Below are 6,296 nucleotides of genomic sequence, written 5' to 3'. Positions count from 1 at the left end.
GCCTGCTCCCTCCCATCGCGGCGGGCACGTGTGGACACTCGAACGCCTCTAAGGTCACTTGGATAATGGAAAACTGCTCAGGATGATATCTAGCTCAGGCAGGGGCTCTTCTAAGGGTTTAAACAACATCTATCTTCATTATTTTACACCCTTGTGTCTGTATGATTGATTCATGCTAAATTTTGTCTAATTGCTCAGAAGGTCTTAAGGACTGACATTTGGAGAGAGCCAAATGGGATGTCTGAGCTCCCCCTGCTGCTCTGCCACCGGCTCTCCTGGGCGGAAAATCCGGCATGGAAATGACGAGCTGCTTGGAGGTGGAGAACCTCTTGGTCCGTGTGTCTGGAGGGCGCCCGGGCCGCTGTGCTGTGTATTCAGAGCATCCGGCGCTCCTCCGGGTGGCCGGAGCTGCCGGGGCCCCGCGCCGCCCAGGTGGTTTGAGACAAAGAGCTCACGCAGATGGGCTTGGGTCGGGTTAGCGACAGAGCGTGTGCCTGGGCTTAACGGCGTTGAGGTGTTCAAGGCAAGGCGGCAATGGGCAGAGCTCTGTCTGTGCTGCTTAAACCCCCAAGAGGTGACATCTCACCTGCAACGTGGGCTCTGGGTCCCCAAAACCCTAATCATGGAGCCGAGCACCTCTGCTCTGTGCTGTGTGTGGATGGCACCCCAGGGCGGTGCTGTGCTGCCCCAAACCCAACATGGACGGTGGCACCCCAGGGCAATGCTGTGCTGTCCCCAAACCCAACATGGACGGTGGCACTCCAGGGCGATGCTGTGCTGTCCCCAAACCCAACACGGACGGTGGCACCCCAGGGCAATGCTGTGCTGTGTCCCCAAACCCAACATGGACGGTGGCACTCCAGGGCAATGCTGTGCTGTCCCCAAACCCAACACGGACGGTGGCACCCCAGGGCAATGCTGTGCTGTCCCCAAACCCAACACGGACGGTGGCACTCCAGGGCGATGCTGTGCTGTCCCCAAACCCAACATGGACGGTGGCACCCCAGGGCAATGCTGTGCTGTCCCCAAACCCAACATGGACGGTGGCACCCCAGGGCGGTGCTGTGCTGTGTCCCCAAACCCAACACGGAGGGTGGCACCCCAGGGCAATGCTGTGCTGTCCCCAAACCCAACATGGACGGTGGCACCCCAGGGCGGTGCTGTGCTGTGTCCCCAAACCCAACACGGACGGTGGCACCCCAGGGCAATGCTGTGCTGTCCCCAAACCCAACACGGACGGTGGCACCCCAGGGCGGTGCTGTGCTGCCCCAAACCCAACATGGACGGTGGCACCCCAGGGCAATGCTGTGCTGTCCCCAAACCCAACACGGACGGTGGCACTCCAGGGCAATGCTGTGCTGTCCCCAAACCCAACACGGACGGTGGCACCCCAGGGCAATGCTGTGCTGTCCCCAAACCCAACATGGACGGTGGCACTCCAGGGCAATGCTGTGCTGTCCCCAAACCCAACACGGACGGTGGCACCCCAGGGCAATGCTGTGCTGTCCCCAAACCCAACACGGACGGTGGCACTCCAGGGCGATGCTGTGCTGTCCCCAAACCCAACATGGACGGTGGCACCCCAGGGCAATGCTGTGCTGTCCCCAAACCCAACATGGACGGTGGCACCCCAGGGCGGTGCTGTGCTGTGTCCCCAAACCCAACACGGACGGTGGCACCCCAGGGCAATGCTGTGCTGTCCCCAAACCCAACACGGACGGTGGCACCCCAGGGCGGTGCTGTGCTGCCCCAAACCCAACATGGACGGTGGCACCCCAGGGCAATGCTGTGCTGTCCCCAAACCCAACATGGACGGTGGCACCCCAGGGCGATGCTGTGCTGTCCCCAAACCCAACACGGACGGTGGCACCCCAGGGCAATGCTGTGCTGTCCCCAAACCCAACACGGACGGTGGCACCCCAGGGCGATGCTGTGCTGTCCCCAAACCCAACACGGACGGTGGCACCCCAGGGCAATGCTGTGCTGTGTCCCCAAACCCAACACGGACGGTGGCACCCCAGGGCGATGCTGTGCTGTCCCCAAACCCAACACGGAGGGTGGCACCCCAGGGCAATGCTGTGCTGTCCCCAAACCCAACACGGAGGGTGGCACCCCAGGGCGATGCTGTGCTGTGTCCCCAAACCCAACATGGACGGTGGCACCCCAGGGCGATGCTGTGCTGTCCCCAAACCCAACACGGACGGTGGCACCCCAGGGCAATGCTGTGCTGTCCCCAAACCCAACACGGACGGTGGCACCCCAGGGCGATGCTGTGCTGTCCCCAAACCCAACACGGACGGTGGCACCCCAGGGCAATGCTGTGCTGTGTCCCCAAACCCAACACGGACGGTGGCACCCCAGGGCGATGCTGTGCTGTCCCCAAACCCAACACGGAGGGTGGCACCCCAGGGCAATGCTGTGCTGTCCCCAAACCCAACACGGAGGGTGGCACCCCAGGGCGATGCTGTGCTGTGTCCCCAAACCCAACACGGAGGGTGGCACCCCAGGGCGATGCTGTGCTGCCCCAAACCCAACATGGACGGTGGCACCCCAGGGCAATGCTGTGCTGTCCCCAAACCCAACACGGACGGTGGCACCCCAGGGCAATGCTGTGCTGTCCCCAAACCCAACATGGACGGTGGCACCCCAGGGCGGTGCTGTGCTGTGTCCCCAAACCCAACACGGACGGTGGCACCCCAGGGCAATGCTGTGCTGTCCCCAAACCCAACACGGACGGTGGCACCCCAGGGCGGTGCTGTGCTGCCCCAAACCCAACATGGACGGTGGCACCCCAGGGCGATGCTGTGCTGCCCCAAACCCAACATGGACGGTGGCACCCCAGGGCAATGCTGTGCTGTCCCCAAACCCAACACGGACGGTGGCACCCCAGGGCAATGCTGTGCTGTCCCCAAACCCAACACGGAGGGTGGCACCCCAGGGCAATGCTGTGCTGTCCCCAAACCCAACACGGACGGTGGCACCCCAGGGCGATGCTGTGCTGTCCCCAAACCCAACACGGACGGTGGCACCCCAGGGCGATGCTGTGCTGTCCCCAAACCCAACACAGAGGGTGGCACCCCAGGGCGATGCTGTGCTGTGTCCCCAAACCCAACACGGAGGGTGGCACCCCAGGGCAATGCTGTGCTGTCCCCAAACCCAACATGGACGGTGGCACTCCAGGGCAATGCTGTGCTGTCCCCAAACCCAACACGGACGGTGGCACCCCAGGGCAATGCTGTGCTGTCCCCAAACCCAACACGGACGGTGGCACTCCAGGGCGATGCTGTGCTGTCCCCAAACCCAACATGGACGGTGGCACCCCAGGGCAATGCTGTGCTGTCCCCAAACCCAACATGGACGGTGGCACCCCAGGGCGGTGCTGTGCTGTGTCCCCAAACCCAACACGGAGGGTGGCACCCCAGGGCAATGCTGTGCTGTCCCCAAACCCAACATGGACGGTGGCACCCCAGGGCGGTGCTGTGCTGTGTCCCCAAACCCAACACGGACGGTGGCACCCCAGGGCAATGCTGTGCTGTCCCCAAACCCAACACGGACGGTGGCACCCCAGGGCGGTGCTGTGCTGCCCCAAACCCAACATGGACGGTGGCACCCCAGGGCAATGCTGTGCTGTCCCCAAACCCAACACGGACGGTGGCACTCCAGGGCAATGCTGTGCTGTCCCCAAACCCAACACGGACGGTGGCACCCCAGGGCAATGCTGTGCTGTCCCCAAACCCAACATGGACGGTGGCACTCCAGGGCAATGCTGTGCTGTCCCCAAACCCAACACGGACGGTGGCACCCCAGGGCAATGCTGTGCTGTCCCCAAACCCAACACGGACGGTGGCACTCCAGGGCGATGCTGTGCTGTCCCCAAACCCAACATGGACGGTGGCACCCCAGGGCAATGCTGTGCTGTCCCCAAACCCAACATGGACGGTGGCACCCCAGGGCGGTGCTGTGCTGTGTCCCCAAACCCAACACGGACGGTGGCACCCCAGGGCAATGCTGTGCTGTCCCCAAACCCAACACGGACGGTGGCACCCCAGGGCGGTGCTGTGCTGCCCCAAACCCAACATGGACGGTGGCACCCCAGGGCAATGCTGTGCTGTCCCCAAACCCAACATGGACGGTGGCACCCCAGGGCGATGCTGTGCTGTCCCCAAACCCAACACGGACGGTGGCACCCCAGGGCAATGCTGTGCTGTCCCCAAACCCAACACGGACGGTGGCACCCCAGGGCGATGCTGTGCTGTCCCCAAACCCAACACGGACGGTGGCACCCCAGGGCAATGCTGTGCTGTGTCCCCAAACCCAACACGGACGGTGGCACCCCAGGGCGATGCTGTGCTGTCCCCAAACCCAACACGGAGGGTGGCACCCCAGGGCAATGCTGTGCTGTCCCCAAACCCAACACGGAGGGTGGCACCCCAGGGCGATGCTGTGCTGTGTCCCCAAACCCAACATGGACGGTGGCACCCCAGGGCGATGCTGTGCTGTGTCCCCAAACCCAACACGGAGGGTGGCACCCCAGGGCGATGCTGTGCTGCCCCAAACCCAACATGGACGGTGGCACCCCAGGGCAATGCTGTGCTGTCCCCAAACCCAACACGGACGGTGGCACCCCAGGGCAATGCTGTGCTGTCCCCAAACCCAACATGGACGGTGGCACCCCAGGGCGGTGCTGTGCTGTGTCCCCAAACCCAACACGGACGGTGGCACCCCAGGGCAATGCTGTGCTGTCCCCAAACCCAACACGGACGGTGGCACCCCAGGGCGGTGCTGTGCTGCCCCAAACCCAACATGGACGGTGGCACCCCAGGGCGATGCTGTGCTGCCCCAAACCCAACATGGACGGTGGCACCCCAGGGCAATGCTGTGCTGTCCCCAAACCCAACACGGACGGTGGCACCCCAGGGCAATGCTGTGCTGTCCCCAAACCCAACACGGAGGGTGGCACCCCAGGGCAATGCTGTGCTGTCCCCAAACCCAACACGGACGGTGGCACCCCAGGGCGATGCTGTGCTGTCCCCAAACCCAACACAGAGGGTGGCACCCCAGGGCGATGCTGTGCTGTGTCCCCAAACCCAACACGGAGGGTGGCACCCCAGGGCAATGCTGTGCTGTCCCCAAACCCAACACGGACGGTGGCACCCCAGGGCGATGCTGTGCTGTGTCCCCAAACCCAACACGGAGGGTGGCACCCCAGGGCAATGCTGTGCTGTCCCCAAACCCAACATGGACGGTGGCACCCCAGGGCGGTGCTGTGCTGTGTCCCCAAACCCAACACGGACGGTGGCACCCCAGGGCAATGCTGTGCTGTCCCCAAACCCAACACGGACGGTGGCACCCCAGGGCGGTGCTGTGCTGCCCCAAACCCAACATGGACGGTGGCACCCCAGGGCAATGCTGTGCTGTCCCCAAACCCAACACGGACGGTGGCACTCCAGGGCAATGCTGTGCTGTCCCCAAACCCAACACGGACGGTGGCACCCCAGGGCAATGCTGTGCTGTCCCCAAACCCAACATGGACGGTGGCACTCCAGGGCAATGCTGTGCTGTCCCCAAACCCAACACGGACGGTGGCACCCCAGGGCAATGCTGTGCTGTCCCCAAACCCAACACGGACGGTGGCACTCCAGGGCGATGCTGTGCTGTCCCCAAACCCAACATGGACGGTGGCACCCCAGGGCAATGCTGTGCTGTCCCCAAACCCAACATGGACGGTGGCACCCCAGGGCGGTGCTGTGCTGTGTCCCCAAACCCAACACGGACGGTGGCACCCCAGGGCAATGCTGTGCTGTCCCCAAACCCAACACGGACGGTGGCACCCCAGGGCGGTGCTGTGCTGCCCCAAACCCAACATGGACGGTGGCACCCCAGGGCAATGCTGTGCTGTCCCCAAACCCAACATGGACGGTGGCACCCCAGGGCGATGCTGTGCTGTCCCCAAACCCAACACGGACGGTGGCACCCCAGGGCAATGCTGTGCTGTCCCCAAACCCAACACGGACGGTGGCACCCCAGGGCGATGCTGTGCTGTCCCCAAACCCAACACGGACGGTGGCACCCCAGGGCAATGCTGTGCTGTGTCCCCAAACCCAACACGGACGGTGGCACCCCAGGGCGATGCTGTGCTGTCCCCAAACCCAACACGGAGGGTGGCACCCCAGGGCAATGCTGTGCTGTCCCCAAACCCAACACGGAGGGTGGCACCCCAGGGCGATGCTGTGCTGTGTCCCCAAACCCAACATGGACGGTGGCACCCCAGGGCGATGCTGTGCTGTGTCCCCAAA

This window comes from Patagioenas fasciata, chromosome W, assembly GCF_037038585.1.
Source record: "Patagioenas fasciata isolate bPatFas1 chromosome W, bPatFas1.hap1, whole genome shotgun sequence".
In the NCBI taxonomy this organism is placed as follows: domain Eukaryota; kingdom Metazoa; phylum Chordata; class Aves; order Columbiformes; family Columbidae; genus Patagioenas; species Patagioenas fasciata.
This window is presented reverse-complemented; position numbering follows the sequence as displayed.